This window comes from Schistocerca nitens, chromosome 5, assembly GCF_023898315.1.
Source record: "Schistocerca nitens isolate TAMUIC-IGC-003100 chromosome 5, iqSchNite1.1, whole genome shotgun sequence".
NCBI lineage: Eukaryota > Metazoa > Arthropoda > Insecta > Orthoptera > Acrididae > Schistocerca > Schistocerca nitens.
Genome location: NC_064618.1, coordinates 13,261,596 through 13,279,763, shown reverse-complemented (window position 1 = coordinate 13,279,763; position 18,168 = coordinate 13,261,596).

Below are 18,168 nucleotides of genomic sequence, written 5' to 3'. Positions count from 1 at the left end.
TAATTGTAACGTTCGGAGCCTGTTAATGACGATGGAACACACAAATTGCGTCGCGATTCAATACATCGTCCTCCGGCCGACCTGTCTCCAAGGGTCTATTGCTGCCTCGGCCACCTTATGGTTGTTGTCCTGTGAGTCTAGATTTTCGAATCCGACGCAAAACTGACAGTTAATTGTAACGTTCAGAGCCTGTTAATGACGATGGAAGACACAAATTGCGTCGCGATTCAATACATCGTCCTCCGGCCGACCTGTCTCCAAGGGTCTATTGCTGCCTCGGGCACCTTACGGTCGATCTCCTGTGAGTCTAGATTTTCGAATCCGACGCAAAACTGACAGTTAGTTGTAACGTTCAGAGCCTGTTCATGACGATGTAACACACAAATTGCGTCGCGATTCAATACATCGTCCTCCGGCCGACCTGTCTCCAAGGGTCTATTGCTGCCTCGGGCACCTTATGGTCGTTCTCCTGTGAGTATAGACTTTCGAATCAGACGCAAAACTGACAGTTAATTGTAACGTTCAGCGCCTGTTAATGACGATGGAACACACAAATTGCGTCGCGATTCAATACATCGTCCTCCGGCCGACCTGTCTCCAAGGGTCTATTGCTGCCTCGGGCACCTTATGGTCGATCTCCTGTGAGTCTAGATTTTCGAATCCGACGCAAAACTGACAGTTAATTGTAACGTTCAGAGCCTGTTAATGACGATGGAACACACAAATCACGTCGCGATTCAATACATCATCCTCCAGCCGACTTGTCTCCAAGGGTCTAGTGCTGCCTCGGGCACCTTATGGTCGTTCTCCTGTGAGACTAGATTTTCGAATCCGACGCAAAACTGACAGTTAATTGTTACGTTCAGAGCCTGTTAATGACGATGGAACACACAAATCACGTCGCGATTCAATACATCATCCTCCAGCCGACTTGTCTCGAAGGGTCTAGTGCTGCCTCGGGCACCTTATGGTCGTTCTCCTGTGAGTCTAGATTTTCGAATCCGACGCAAAACTGACAGTTAATTGTAACGTTCAGAGCCTGTTAATGATGATGGAACACACAATAAGCGTCGCGATTCAATACATCGTCCTCCGGCCGACCTGTCTCCAAGGGTCTACTGCTGCCTCGGTCACCTTATGGTCGTTCTCCTGTGAGTCTAGATTTTCGAATCCGACGCAAAACTGACAGTTAATTGTAAGGTTCAGAGTCTGTTAATGACGATGGAACACACAATTCGCGTCGCGATTCAATACATCGTCCTCCGGCCGACCTGTCTCCAAGGGTCTATTGCTGCCTCGGGCACCTTACGGTCGATCTCCTGTGAGTCTAGACTTTCGAATCAGACGCAAAACTGACAGTTAATTGTAACGTTCAGAGCCTGTTAATGGCGATGGAACACACAAATTGCGTCGCGATTCAATACATCGTCCTACGGCCGACCTGTCTCCAAGGGTCTAGTGCTGCCTCGGACACCTTATGGTCGTTCTCCTGTGAGTCTAGATTTTCGAATCCGACGCAAAACTGACAGTAAATTGTAACGTTCAGCGCCTGTTAATGACGATGGAACACACAAATCGCGTCGCGATTCAATAGATCGTCCTCCAGCAGACTTGTCTCCAAGGGTCAAGTCCTGCCTCGGGCACCTTATGGTCGTTCTTCTGTGAGTCTAGATTTTCGAATCCGACGCAAAAATGACAGTTAATTGTAACGTTCAGAGCCTGTTAATGACGATGAAACACACAAATTGCGTCGCGATTCAATACATCGTCCTCCAGCCGACCTGTCTCCAAGGGTCTGTTGCTGCCTCGGGCACCTTATGGTCGATCTCCTGTGAGTCCAGATTTTCGAATTCGACGCAAAACTGACAGTTTATTGTAACGTTCAGCGCCGGTTAATGACGATGGAACACACACATCGCGTCGCGATTCAATTCATCGTCCTCCAGCCGACTTGTCTCCAAGGGTCAAGTCCTGCCTCGGGCACCTTATGGTCGTTCTTCGGTGAGTCTAGATTTTCGAATCCGACGCAAAACTGACAGTTATTTGTAAGGTTCAGAGCCTCTTAATGACAATGGAACACACAAATCGCGTCGCGATTCAATACATCGTCCTCCGGCCGACCTGTCTCCAAGGGTGTGTTGCTGCCTCGGGCACCTTATGGTCGATCTCCTGTGAGTCTTGATTTTCGAATTCGACGCAAAACTGACAGTTAAATGTAACGTTCAGAGCCTGTTAATGACGATGGAACACACAAATCACGTCGCGATTCAATACATCATCCTCCAGCCGACTTGTCTCCAAAGGTCTAGTGCTTCCTCGGGCACCTTATGGTCGTTCTCCTGTGAGTCTAGATTTTCGAATCCGACGCAAAACTGACAGTTAATTGTAACGTTCAGAGCCTGTTAATGACGATGGAACACACAAATTGCGTCGCGATTCAATACATCGTCCTCCGGCCGACCTGTCTCCAAGGGTCTATTGCTGCCTCGGGCACCTTATGGTCGATCTCCTGTGAGTCTAGATTTTCGAATCCGACGCAAAACTGACAGTTAATTGTAACGTTCAGAGCCTGTTAATGACGATGGAACACACAAATTGCGTCGCGATTCAATACATCGTCCTCCGGCCGACCTGTCTCCAAGGGTCTATTGCTGCCTCGGCCACCTTATGGTCGTTGTCCTGTGAGTCTAGATTTTCGAATCCGACGCAAAACTGACAGTTAATTGTAACGTTCAGAGCCTGTTAATGACGATGGAAGACACAAATTGCGTCGCGATTCAATACCTCGTCCTCCGGCCGACCTGTCTCCAAGGGTCTATTGCTCCCTCGGGCACCTTACGGTCGATCTCCTGTGAGTCTACATTTTCGAATCCGACGCAAAACTGACAGTTAGTTGTAACGTTCAGAGCCTGTTCATGACGATGTAACAAACAAATTGCGTCGCGATTCAATACATCGTCCTCCGGCCGACCTGTCTCCAAGGGTCTATTGCTGCCTCGGGCACCTTATGGTCGTTCTCCTGTGAGTCTAGACTTTCGAATCAGACGCAAAACTGACAGTTAATTGTAACGTTCAGAGCCTGTTAATGACGATGGAACACACAAATTGCGTCGCGATTCAATACATCGTCCTACGGCCGACCTGTCTCCAAGGGTCTATTGCTGCCTCGGGCACCTTATGGTCGATCTCCTGTGAGTCTAGATTTTCGAATCCGACGCAAAACTGACAGTTAATTGTAACGTTCAGAGCCTGTTAATGACGATGGAACACACAAATCACGTCGCGATTCAATACATCATCCTCCAGCCGACTTGTCTCCAAGGGTCTAGTGCTGCCTCGGGCACCTTATGATCGTTCTCCTGTGAGTCTAGATTTTCGAATCCGACGCAAAACTGACAGTTAATTGTAACGTTCAGAGCCTGTTAATGACGATGGAACACACAATATGCGTCGCGATTCAATACATCGTCCTCCGGCCGACCTGTCTCCAAGGGTCTATTGCTGCCTCGGTCACCTTATGGTCGTTCTCCTGTGAGTCTAGATTTTCGAATCCGACGCAAAACTGACAGTTAATTGTAAGGTTCAAAGCCTGTTAATGACGATGGAACACACAAATCGCGTCGCGATTCAATACATCGTCCTGCGGCCGACCTGTCTCCAAGGGTCTATTGCTGCCTCGGGCACCTTACGGTCGATCTCCTGTGAGTCTAGATTTTCGAATCCGACGCAAAACTGACAGTTAGTTGTAACGTTCAGAGCCTGTTAATGACGATGTAACACACAAATCGCGTCGCGATTCAATACATCGTCCTCCAGCCGACTTGTCTCCAAGGGTCAAGTCCTGCCTCGGGCACCTTATGGTCGTTCTTCTGTGAGTCTAGATTTTCGAATCCGACGCAAAACTGACAGTTATTTGTAAGGTTCAGAGCCTCTTAATGACAATGGAACACACAAATTGCGTCGCGATTCAATACATCGTCCTCCGGCCGACCTGTCTCCATGGGTCTATTGCTGCCTCGGGCACCTTATGGTCGATCTCCTGTGAGTCTAGATTTTCGAATCCGACGCAAAAATGACAGTTAATTGTAACGTTCAGAGCCTGTTAATGACGATGGAACACACAAATTGCGTCGCGATTCAATACATCGTCCTCCGGCCGACCTGTCTCCAAGGGTCTATTGCTGCCTCGGTCACCTTATGGTCGTTCTCCTGTGAGTCTAGACTTTCGAATCAGACGCAAAACTGACAGTTAATTGTAACGTTCAGAGCCTGTTAATGACGATGGAACACACAAATTGCGTCGCGATTCAATACATCGTCCTACGGCCGACCTGTCGCCAAGGGTCTAGTGCTGCCTCGGACAGCTTATGGTCGTTCTCCTGTGAGTCTAGATTTTCGAATCCGACGCAAAACTGACAGTTAATTGTAACGTTCAGAGCCTGTTAATGACGATGGAACACACAAATCGCGTCGCGATTCAATACATCGTCCTCCAGCCGACTTGTCTCCAAGGGTCAAGTCCTGCCTCGGGCACCTTATGGTCGTTCTTCTGTGAGTCTAGATTTTCGAATCCGACGCAAAACTGACAGTTATTTGTAAGGTTCAGAGCCTCTTAATGACAATGGAACACACAAATTGCGTCGCGATTCAATACATCGTCCTCCGGCCGACCTGTCTCCAAGGGTCTGTTGCTGCCTCGGGCACCTTATGGTATATCTCCTGTGAGTCTAGATTTTCGAATTCGACGCAAAACTGACAGTTAATTGTAACGTTCAGAGCCTGTTAATGACGATGGAACACACAAATCGCGTCGCGATTCAATACATCGTCCTCCGGCCGACCTGTCTCCAAGGGTCTATTGCTGCCTCGGGCACCTTACGGTCGATCTCCTGTGAGTCTAGACTTTCGAATCAGACGCAAAACTGACAGTTAATTGTAACGTTCAGAGCCTGTTAATGGCGATGGAACACACAAATTGCGACGCGATTCAATACATCGTCCTACGGCCGACCTGTCTCCAAGGGTCTAGTGCTGCCTCGGACACCTTATGGTCGTTCTCCTGTGAGTCTAGATTTTCGAATCCGACGCAAAACTGACAGTTAATTGTAACGTTCAGCGCCTGTTAATGACGATGGAACACACAAATCGCGTCGCGATTCAATAGATCGTCCTCCAGCCGACTTGTCTCCAAGGGTCAAGTCCTGCCTCGGGCACCTTATGGTCGATCTCCTGTGAGTCTAGATTTTCGAATTCGACGCAAAACTGACAGTTTATTGTAACGTTCAGCGCCGGTTAATGACGATGGAACACACAAATCGCGTCGCGATTCAATTCATCGTCCTCCAGCCGACTTGTCTCCAAGGGTCAAGTCCTGCCTCGGGCACCTTATGGTCGTTCTTCGGTGAGTCTAGATTTTCGAATCCGACGCAAAACTGACAGTTATTTGTAAGGTTCAGAGCCTCTTAATGACAATGGAACACACAAATTGCGTCGCGATTCAATACATCGTCCTCCGGCCGACCTGTCTCCAAGGGTGTGTTGCTGCCTCGGGCACCTTATGGTCGATCTCCTGTGAGTCTTGATTTTCGAATTCGATGCAAAACTGACAGTTAAATGTAACGTTCAGAGCCTGTTAATGACGATGGAACACACAAATCACGTCGCGATTCAATACATCATCCTCCAGCCGACTTGTCTCCAAAGGTCTAGTGCTTCCTCGGGCACCTTATGGTCGTTCTCCTGTGAGTCTAGATTTTCGAATCCGACGCAAAACTGACAGTTAATTGTAACGTTCAGAGCCTGTTAATGACGATGGAACACACAAATTGCGTCGCGATTCAATACATCGTCCTCCGGCCGACCTGTCTCCAAGGGTCTATTGCTGCCTCGGGCACCTTATGGTCGATCTCCTGTGAGTCTAGATTTTCGAATCCGACGCAAAACTGACAGTTAATTGTAACGTTCAGAGCCTGTTAATGACGATGGAACACACAAATTGCGTCGCGATTCAATACATCGTCCTCCGGCCGACCTGTCTCCAAGGGTCTATTGCTGCCTCGGCCACCTTATGGTCGTTGTCCTGTGAGTCTAGATTTTCGAATCCGACGCAAAACTGACAGTTAATTGTAACGGTCAGAGCCTGTTAATGACGATGGAAGACACAAATTGCGTCGCGATTCAATACATCGTCCTCCGGCCGACCTGTCTCCAAGGGTCTATTGCTCCCTCGGGCACCTTACGGTCGATCTCCTGTGAGTCTAGATTTTCGAATCCGACGCAAAACTTACAGTTAGTTGTAACGTTCAGAGCCTGTTCATGACGATGTAACAAACAAATTGCGTCGCGATTCAATACATCGTCCTCCGGCCGACCTGTCTCCAAGGGTCTATTGCTGCCTCGGGCACCTTATGGTCGTTCTCCTGTGAGTCTAGACTTTCGAATCAGACGCAAAACTGACAGTTAATTGTAACGTTCAGAGCCTGTTAATGACGATGGAACACACAAATTGCGTCGCGATTCAATACATCGTCCTCCGGCCGACCTGTCTCCAAGGGTCTATTGCTGCCTCGGGCTCCTTATGGTCGATCTCCTGTGAGTCTAGATTTTCGAATCCGACGCAAAACTGACAGTTAATTGTAACGTTCAGAGCCTGTTAATGACGATGGAACACACAAATCACGTCGCGATTCAATACATCATCCTCCAGCCGACTTGTCTCCAAGGGTCTAGTGCTGCCTCGGACACCTTATGATCGTTCTCCTGTGAGTCTAGATTTTCGAATCCGACGCAAAACTGACAGTTAATTGTAACGTTCAGAGCCTGTTAATGACGATGGAACACACAATATGCGTCGCGATTCAATACATCGTCCTCCGGCCGACCTGTCTCCAAGGGTCTATTGCTGCCTCGGTCACCTTATGGTCGTTCTCCTGTGAGTCTAGATTTTCGAATCCGACGCAAAACTGACAGTTAATTGTAAGGTTCAGAGCCTGTTAATGACGATGGAACACACAAATCGCGTCGCGATTCAATACATCGTCCTGCGGCCGACCTGTCTCCAAGGGTCTATTGCTGCCTCGGGCACCTTACGGTCGATCTACTGTGAGTCTAGATTTTCGAATCCGACGCAAAACTGACAGTTAGTTGTAACGTTCAGAGCCTGTTAATGACGATGTAACACACAAATCGCGTCGCGATTCAATACATCGTCCTCCAGCCGACTTGTCTCCAAGGGTCAAGTCCTGCCTCGGTCACCTTATGGTCGTTCTTCTGTGAGTCTAGATTTTCGAATCCGACGCAAAACTGACAGTTATTTGTAAGGTTCAGAGCCTCTTAATGACAATGGAACACACAAATTGCGTCGCGATTCAATACATCGTCCTCCGGCCGACCTGTCTCCAAGGGTCTATTGCTGCCTCGGGCACCTTATGGTCGATCTCCTGTGAGTCTAGATTTTCGAATCCGACGCAAAAATGACAGTTAATTGTAACGTTCAGAGCCTGTTAATGACGATGGAACACACAAATTGCGTCGCGATTCAATACATCGTCCTCCGGCCGACCTGTCTCCAAGGGTCTATTGCTGCCTCGGTCACCTTATGGTCGTTCTCCTGTGAGTCTAGACTTTCGAATCAGACGCAAAACTGACAGTTAATTGTAACGTTCAGAGCCTGTTAATGACGATGGAACACACAAATTGCGTCGCGATTCAATACATCGTCCTCCGGCCGACCTGTCTCCAAGGGTGTGTTGCTGCCTCGGGCACCTTATGGTCGATCTCCTGTGAGTCTTGATTTTCGAATTCGATGCAAAACTGACAGTTAAATGTAACGTTCAGAGCCTGTTAATGACGATGGAACACACAAATCACGTCGCGATTCAATACATCATCCTCCAGCCGACTTGTCTCCAAAGGTCTAGTGCTTCCTCGGGCACCTTATGGTCGTTCTCCTGTGAGTCTAGATTTTCGAATCCGACGCAAAACTGACAGTTAATTGTAACGTTCAGAGCCTGTTAATGACGATGGAACACACAAATTGCGTCGCGATTCAATACATCGTCCTCCGGCCGACCTGTCTCCAAGGGTCTATTGCTGCCTCGGGCACCTTATGGTCGATCTCCTGTGAGTCTAGATTTTCGAATCCGACGCAAAACTGACAGTTAATTGTAACGTTCAGAGCCTGTTAATGACGATGGAACACACAAATTGCGTTGCGATTCAATACATCGTCCTCCGGCCGACCTGTCTCCAAGGGTCTATTGCTGCCTCGGCCACCTTATGGTCGTTGTCCTGTGAGTCTAGATTTTCGAATCCGACGCAAAACTGACAGTTAATTGTAACGTTCAGAGCCTGTTAATGACGATGGAAGACACAAATTGCGTCGCGATTCAATACATCGTCCTCCGGCCGACCTGTCTCCAAGGGTCTATTGCTCCCTCGGGCACCTTACGGTCGATCTCCTGTGAGTCTAGATTTTCGAATCCGACGCAAAACTGACAGTTAGTTGTAACGTTCAGAGCCTGTTCATGACGATGTAACAAACAAATTGCGTCGCGATTCAATACATCGTCCTCCGGCCGACCTGTCTCCAAGGGTCTATTGCTGCCTCGGGCACCTTATGGTCGTTCTCCTGTGAGTCTAGACTTTCGAATCAGACGCAAAACTGACAGTTAATTGTAACGTTCAGAGCCTGTTAATGACGATGGAACACACAAATTGCGTCGCGATTCAATACATCGTCCTCCGGCCGACCTGTCTCCAAGGGTCTATTGCTGCCTCGGGCACCTTATGGTCGATCTCCTGTGAGTCTAGATTTTCGAATCCGACGCAAAACTGACAGTTAATTGTAACGTTCAGAGCCTGTTAATGACGATGGAACACACAAATCACGTCGCGATTCAATACATCATCCTCCAGCCGACTTGTCTCCAAGGGTCTAGTGCTGCCTCGGGCACCTTATGATCGTTCTCCTGTGAGTCTAGATTTTCGAATCCGACGCAAAACTGACAGTTAATTGTAACGTTCAGAGCCTGTTAATGACGATGGAACACACAATATGCGTCGCGATTCAATACATCGTCCTCCGGCCGACCTGTCTCCAAGGGTCTATTGCTGCCTCGGTCACCTTATGGTCGTTCTCCTGTGAGTCTAGATTTTCGAATCCGACGCAAAACTGACAGTTAATTGTAAGGTTCAGAGCCTGTTAATGACGATGGAACACACAAATCGCGTCGCGATTCAATACATCGTCCTGCGGCCGACCTGTCTCCAAGGGTCTATTGCTGCCTCGGGCACCTTACGGTCGATCTCCTGTGAGTCTAGATTTTCGAATCCGACGCAAAACTGACAGTTAGTTGTAACGTTCAGAGCCTGTTAATGACGATGTAACACACAAATCGCGTCGCGATTCAATACATCGTCCTCCAGCCGACTTGTCTCCAAGGGTCAAGTCCTGCCTCGGGCACCTTATGGTCGTTCTTCTGTGAGTCTAGATTTTCGAATCCGACGCAAAACTGACAGTTAATTGTAACGTTCAGAGCCTGTTAATGACGATGGAAGACAGAAATTGCGTCGCGATTCAATACATCGTCCTCCGGCCGACCTGTCTCCAAGGGTCTATTGCTGCCTCGGGCACCTTACGGTCGATCTCCTGTGAGTCTAGATTTTCGAATCCGACGCAAAACTGACAGTTAGTTGTAACGTTCAGAGCCTGTTCATGACGATGTAACACACAAATTGCGTCGCGATTCAATACATCGTCCTCCGGCCGACCTGTCTCCAAGGGTCTATTGCTGCCTCGGGCACCTTATGGTCGTTCTCCTGTGAGTCTAGACTTTCGAATCAGACGCAAAACTGACAGTTAATTGTAACGTTCAGCGCCTGTTAATGACGATGGAACACACAAATTGCGTCGCGATTCAATACATCGTCCTCCAGCCGACCTGTCTCCAAGGGTCTATTGCTGCCTAGGGCACCTTATGGTCGATCTCCTGTGAGTCTAGATTTTCGAATCCGACGCAAAACTGACAGTTAATTGTAACGTTAATGACGATGGAACACACAAATTGCGTCGCGATTCAATACATCGTCCTCCGGCCGACCTGTCTCCAAGGGTCTATTGCTGCCTCGGCCACCTTATGGTCGTTGTCCTGTGAGTCTAGATTTTCGAATCCGACGCAAAACTGACAGTTAATTAAACGTTCAGAGCCTGTTAATGACGATGGAAGACACAAATTGCGTCGCGATTCAATACATCGTCCTCCGGCCGACCTGTCTCCAAGGGTCTATTGCTGCCTCGGGCACCTTACGGTCGATCTCCTGTGAGTCTAGATTTTCGAATCCGACGCAAAACTGACAGTTAGTTGTAACGTTCAGAGCCTGTTCATGACGATGTAACACACAAATTGCGTCGTGATTCAATACATCGTCCTCCGGCCGACCTGTCTCCAAGGGTCGGGCACCTTATGGTCGTTCTCCTGTGAGTCTAGACTTTCGAATCAGACGCAAAACTGACAGTTAATTGTAACGTTCAGCGCCTGTTAATGACGATGGAACACACAAATTGCGTCGCGATTCAATACATCGTCCTCCGGCCGACCTGTCTCCAAGGGTCTATTGCTGCCTCGGGCACCTTATGGTCGATCTCCTGTGAGTCTAGATTTTCGAATCCGACGCAAAACTGACAGTTAATTGTAACGTTCAGAGCCTGTTAATGACGATGGAACACACAAATCACGTCGCGATTCAATACATTTTCCTCCAGCCGACTTGTCTCCAAGGGTCTAGTGCTGCCTCGGGCACCTTATGGTCGTTCTCCTGTGAGACTAGATTTTCGAATCCGACGCAAAACTGACAGTTAATTGTTACGTTCAGAGCCTGTTAATGACGATGGAACACACAAATCACGTCGCGATTCAATACATCATCCTCCAGCCGACTTGTCTCCAAGGGTCTAGTGCTGCCTCGGGCACCTTATGGTCGTTCTCCTGTGAGTCTAGATTTTCGAATCCGACGCAAAACTGACAGTTAATTGTAACGTTCAGAGCCTGTTAATGACGATGGAACACACAATATGCGTCGCGATTCAATACATCGTCCTCCGGCCGACCTGTCTCCAAGGGTCTACTGCTGCCTCGGTCACCTTATGGTCGTTCTCCTGTGAGTCTAGATTTTCGAATCCGACGCAAAACTGACAGTTAATTGTAAGGTTCAGAGCCTGTTAATGACGATGGAACACACAAATCGCGTCACGATTCAATACATCGTCCTCCGGCCGACCTGTCTCCAAGGGTCTATTGCTGCCTCGGGCACCTTACGGTCGATCTCCTGTGAGTCTAGAATTTCGAATCCGACGCAAAACTGACAGTTAGTTGTAACGTTCAGACCCTGTTCATGACGATGGAACACACAAATTGCGTCGCGATTCAATACATCGTCCTCCGGTCGACCTGTCTCCAAGGGTCTATTGCTGCCTCGGGCAGCTTATGGTCGTTCTCCTGTGAGTCTAGACTTTCGAATCAGACGCAAAACTGACAGTTAATTGTAACGTTCAGAGCCTGTTAATTGCGATGGAACACACAAATTGCGTCGCGATTCAATACATCGTCCTACGGCCGACCTGTCTCCAAGGGTCTAGTGCTGCCTCGGACACCTTATGGTCGTTCTTCTGTGAGTCTAGATTTTCGAATCCGACGCAAAAATGACAGTTAATTGTAACGTTCAGAGCCTGTTAATGACGATGGAACACACAAATTGCGTCGCGATTCAATACATCGTCCTCCAGCCGACCTGTCTCCAAGGGTCTATTGCTGCCTCGGGCACCTTATGGTCGATCTCCTGTGAGTCTAGATTTTCGAATTCGACGCAAAACTGACAGTTTATTGTAACGTTCAGCGCCGGTTAATGACGATGGAACACACAAATCGCGTCGCGATTCAATTCATCGTCCTCCAGCCGACTTGTCTCCAAGGGTCAAGTCCTGCCTCGGGCACCTTATGGTCGTTCTTCTGTGAGTCTAGATTTTCGAATCCGACGCAAAACTGACAGTTATTTGTAAGGTTCTGAGCCTCTTAATGACAATGGAACACACAAATTGCGTCGCGATTCAATACATCGTCCTCCGGCCGACCTGTCTCCAAGGGTGTGTTGCTGCCTCGGGCACCTTATGGTCGATCTCCTGTGAGTCTAGATTTTCGAATCCGACGCAAAAATGACAGTTAGTTGTAACGTTCAGAGCCTGTTAATGACGATGGAACACACAAATTGCGTCGCGATTCAATACATCGTCCTCCAGCCGACCTGTCTCCAAGGGTCTATTGCTGCCTCGGGCACCTTATGGTCGATCTCCTGTGAGTCTAGATTTTCGAATCCGACGCTAAACTGCCAGTTAATTGTAACGTTCAGAGCCTGTTAATGACGATGGAACACACAAATTGCGTCGCGATTCAATACATCGTCCTCCGGCCGACCTGTCTCCAAGGGTCTATTGCTGCCTCGGCCACCTTATGGTTGTTGTCCTGTGAGTCTAGATTTTCGAATCCGACGCAAAAATGACAGTTAATTGTAACGTTCAGAGCCTGTTAATGACGATGGAACACACAAATTGCGTCGCGATTCAATACATCGTCCTCCGGCCGACCTGTCTAAAAGCGTCTATTGCTGCCTCGGGCACCTTACGGTCGATCTCCTGTGAGTCTAGATTTTCGAATCCGACGCAAAACTGACAGTTAGTTGTAACGTTCAGAGCCTGTTCATGACGATGTAACACACAAATTCTGTCGCGATTCAATACATCGTCCTCCGGCCGACCTGTCTCCAAGGGTCTATTGCTGCCTCGGGCACCTTATGGTCGTTCTCCTGTGAGTCTAGACTTTCGAATCAGACGCAAAACTGACAGTTAATTGTAACGTTCAGCGCCTGTTAATGACGATGGAACACACAAATTGCGTCGCGATTCAATACATCGTCCTCCAGCCGACCTGTCTCCAAGGGTCTATTGCTGCCTCGGGCACCTTATGGTCGATCTCCTGTGAGTCTAGATTTTCGAATCCGACGCAAAACTGACAGTTAATTGTAACGTTCAGAGCCTGTTAATGACGATGGAACACACAAATTGCGTCGCGATTCAATACATCGTCCTCCGGCCGACCTGTCTCCAAGGGTCTATTGCTGCCTCGGCCACCTTATGGTCGTTGTCCTGTGAGTCTAGATTTTCGAATCCGACGCAAAACTCACAGTTAATTAAACGTTCAGAGCCTGTTAATGACGATGGAAGACACAAATTGCGTCGCGATTCAATACATCGTCCTCCGGCCGACCTGTCTCCAAGGGTCTATTGCTGCCTCGGGCACCTTACGGTCGATCTCCTGTGAGTCTAGATTTTCGAATCCGACGCAAAACTGACAGTTAGTTGTAACGTTCAGAGCCTGTTCATGACGATGTAACACACAAATTGCGTCGTGATTCAATACATCGTCCTCCGGCCGACCTGTCTCCAAGGGTCTATTGCTGCCTCGGGCACCTTATGGTCGTTCTCCTGTGAGTCTAGACTTTCGAATCAGACGCAAAACTGACAGTTAATTGTAACGTTCAGCGCCTGTTAATGACGATGGAACACACAAATTGCGTCGCGATTCAATACATCGTCCTCCGGCCGACCTGTCTCCAAGGGTCTATTGCTGCCTCGGGCACCTTATGGTCGATCTCCTGTGAGTCTAGATTTTCGAATCCGACGCAAAACTGACAGTTAATTGTAACGTTCAGAGCCTGTTAATGACGATGGAACACACAAATCACGTCGCGATTCAATACATTATCCTCCAGCCGACTTGTCTCCAAGGGTCTAGTGCTGCCTCGGGCACCTTATGGTCGTTCTCCTGTGAGACTAGATTTTCGAATCCGACGCAAAACTGACAGTTAATTGTTACGTTCAGAGCCTGTTAATGACGATGGAACACACAAATCACGTCGCGATTCAATACATCATCCTCCAGCCGACTTGTCTCCAAGGGTCTAGTGCTGCCTCGGGCACCTTATGGTCGTTCTCCTGTGAGTCTAGATTTTCGAATCCGACGCAAAACTGACAGTTAATTGTAACGTTCAGAGCCTGTTAATGACGATGGAACACACAATATGCGTCGCGATTCAATACATCGTCCTCCGGCCGACCTGTCTCCAAGGGTCTACTGCTGCCTCGGTCACCTTATGGTCGTTCTCCTGTGAGTCTAGATTTTCGAATCCGACGCAAAACTGACAGTTAATTGTAAGGTTCAGAGCCTGTTAATGACGATGGAACACACAAATCGCGTCGCGATTCAATACATCGTCCTCCGGCCGACCTGTCTCCAAGGGTCTATTGCTGCCTCGGGCACCTTACGGTCGATCTCCTGTGAGTCTAGAATTTCGAATCCGACGCAAAACTGACAGTTAGTTGTAACGTTCAGAGCCTGTTCATGACGATGGAACACACAAATTGCGTCGCGATTCAATACATCGTCCTCCGGCCGACCTGTCTCCAAGGGTCTATTGCTGCCTCGGGCAGCTTATGGTCGTTCTCCTGTGAGTCTAGACTTACGAATCAGACGCAAATCTGACAGTTAATTGTAACGTTCAGAGCCTGTTAATGGCGATGGAACACACAAATTGCGTCGCGATTCAATACATCGTCCTACGGCCGACCTGTCTCCAAGGGTCTAGTGCTGCCTCGGACACCTTATGGTCGTTCTTCTGTGAGTCTAGATTTTCGAATCCGACGCAAAAATGACAGTTAATTGTAACGTTCAGAGCCTGTTAATGACGATGGAACACACAAATTGCGTCGCGATTCAATACATCGTCCTCCAGCCGACCTGTCTCCAAGGGTCTGTTGCTGCCTCGGGCACCTTATGGTCGATCTCCTGTGAGTCTAGATTTTCGAATTCGACGCAAAACTGACAGTTTATTGTAACGTTCAGCGCCGGTTAATGACGATGGAACACACAAATCGCGTCGCGATTCAATTCATCGTCCTCCAGCCGACTTGTCTCCAAGGGTCAAGTCCTGCCTCGGGCACCTTATGGTCGTTCTTCTGTGAGTCTAGATTTTCGAATCCGACGCAAAACTGACAGTTATTTGTAAGGTTCAGAGTCTCTTAATGACAATGGAACACACAAATTGCGTCGCGATTCAATACATCGTCCTCCGGCCGACCTGTCTCCAAGGGTGTGTTGCTGCCTCGGGCACCTTATGGTCGATCTCCTGTGAGTCTTGATTTTCGAATTCGACGCAAAACTGACAGTTAATTGTAACGTTCAGAGCCTGTTAATGACGATGGAACACACAAATCACGTCGCGATTCAATACATCATCCTCCAGCCGACTTGTCTCCAAAGGTCTAGTGCTTCCTCGGGCACCTTATGGTCGTTCTCCTGTGAGTCTAGATTTTCGAATCCGACGCAAAACTGACAGTTAATTGTAACGTTCAGAGCCTGTTAATGACGATGGAACACACAAATTGCGTCGCGATTCAATACATCGTCCTCCGGCCGACCTGTCTCCAAGGGACTATTGCTGCCTCGGGCACCTTATGGTCGATCTCCTGTGAGTCTAGATTTTCGAATCCGACGCAAAACTGACAGTTAATTGTAACGTTCAGAGCCTGTTAATGACGATGGAACACACAAATTGCGTCGCGATTCAATACATCGTCCTCCGGCCGACCTGTCTCCAAGGGTCTATTGCTGCCTCGGCCACCTTATGGTCGTTGTCCTGTGAGTCTAGATTTTCGAATCCGACGCAAAACTGACAGTTAATTGTAACGTTCAGCGCCGGTTAATGACGATGGAACACACAAATCGCGTCGCGATTCAATTCATCGTCCTCCAGCCGACTTGTCTCCAAGGGTCAAGTCCTGCCTCGGGCACCTTATGGTCGTTCTTCTGTGAGTCTAGATTTTCGAATCCGACGCTAAACTGACAGTTATTTGTAAGGTTCTGAGCCTCTTAATGACAATGGAACACACAAATTGCGTCGCGATTCAATACATCGTCCTCCGGCCGACCTGTCTCCAAGGGTGTGTTGCTGCCTCGGGCACCTTATGGTCGATCTCCTGTGAGTCTAGATTTTCGAATCCGACGCAAAAATGACAGTTAGTTGTAACGTTCAGAGCCTGTTAATGACGATGGAACACACAAATTGCGTCGCGATTCAATACATCGTCCTCCAGCCGACCTGTCTCCAAGGGTCTATTGCTGCCTCGGGCACCTTATGGTCGATCTCCTGTGAGTCTAGATTTTCGAATCCGACGCTAAACTGCCAGTTAATTGTAACGTTCAGAGCCTGTTAATGACGATGGAACACACAAATTGCGTCGCGATTCAATACATCGTCCTCCGGCCGACCTGTCTCCAAGGGTCTATTGCTGCCTCGGCCACCTTATGGTTGTTGTCCTGTGAGTCTAGATTTTCGAATCCGACGCAAAAATGACAGTTAATTGTAACGTTCAGAGCCTGTTAATGACGATGGAACACACAAATTGCGTCGCGATTCAATACATCGTCCTCCGGCCGACCTGTCTCCAAGCGTCTATTGCTGCCTCGGGCACCTTACGGTCGATCTCCTGTGAGTCTAGATTTTCGAATCCGACGCAAAACTGACAGTTAGTTGTAACGTTCAGAGCCTGTTCATGACGATGTAACACACAAATTCTGTCGCGATTCAATACATCGTCCTCCGGCCGACCTGTCTCCAAGGGTCTATTGCTGCCTCGGGCACCTTATGGTCGTTCTCCTGTGAGTCTAGACTTTCGAATCAGAAGCAAAACTGACAGTTAATTGTAACGTTCAGCGCCTGTTAATGACGATGGAACACACAAATTGCGTCGCGATTCAATACATCGTCCTCCAGCCGACCTGTCTCCAAGGGTCTATTGCTGCCTCGGGCACCTTATGGTCGATCTCCTGTGAGTCTAGATTTTCGAATCCGACGCAAAACTGACAGTTAATTGTAACGTTCAGAGCCTGTTAATGACGATGGAACACACAAATTGCGTCGCGATTCAATACATCGTCCTCCGGCCGACCTGTCTCCAAGGGTCTATTGCTGCCTCGGCCACCTTATGGTCGTTGTCCTGTGAGTCTAGATTTTCGAATCCGACGCAAAACTCACAGTTAATTAAACGTTCAGAGCCTGTTAATGACGATGGAAGACACAAATTGCGTCGCGATTCAATACATCGTCCTCCGGCCGACCTGTCTCCAAGGGTCTATTGCTGCCTCGGGCACCTTACGGTCGATCTCCTGTGAGTCTAGATTTTCGAATCCGACGCAAAACTGACAGTTAGTTGTAACGTTCAGAGCCTGTTCATGACGATGTAACACACAAATTGCGTCGTGATTCAATACATCGTCCTCCGGCCGACCTGTCTCCAAGGGTCTATTGCTGCCTCGGGCACCTTATGGTCGTTCTCCTGTGAGTCTAGACTTTCGAATCAGACGCAAAACTGACAGTTAATTGTAACGTTCAGCGCCTGTTAATGACGATGGAACACACAAATTGCGTCGCGATTCAATACATCGTCCTCCGGCCGACCTGTCTCCAAGGGTCTATTGCTGCCTCGGGCACCTTATGGTCGATCTCCTGTGAGTCTAGATTTTCGAATCCGACGCAAAACTGACAGTTAATTGTAACGTTCAGAGCCTGTTAATGACGATGGAACACACAAATCACGTCGCGATTCAATACATTTTCCTCCAGCCGACTTGTCTCCAAGGGTCTAGTGCTGCCTCGGGCACCTTATGGTCGTTCTCCTGTGAGACTAGATTTTCATATCCGACGCAAAACTGACAGTTAATTGTTACGTTCAGAGCCTGTTAATGACGATGGAACACACAAATCACGTCGCGATTCAATACATCATCCTCCAGCCGACTTGTCTCCAAGGGTCTAGTGCTGCCTCGGGCACCTTATGGTCGTTCTTCTGTGAGTCTAGATTTTCGAATCCGACGCAAAAATGACAGTTAATTGTAACGTTCAGAGCCTGTTAATGACGATGGAACACACAAATTGCGTCGCGATTCAATACATCGTCCTCCAGCCGACCTGTCTCCAAGGGTCTGTTGCTGCCTCGGGCACCTTATGGTCGATCTCCTGTGAGTCTAGATTTTCGAATTCGACGCAAAACTGACAGTTTAT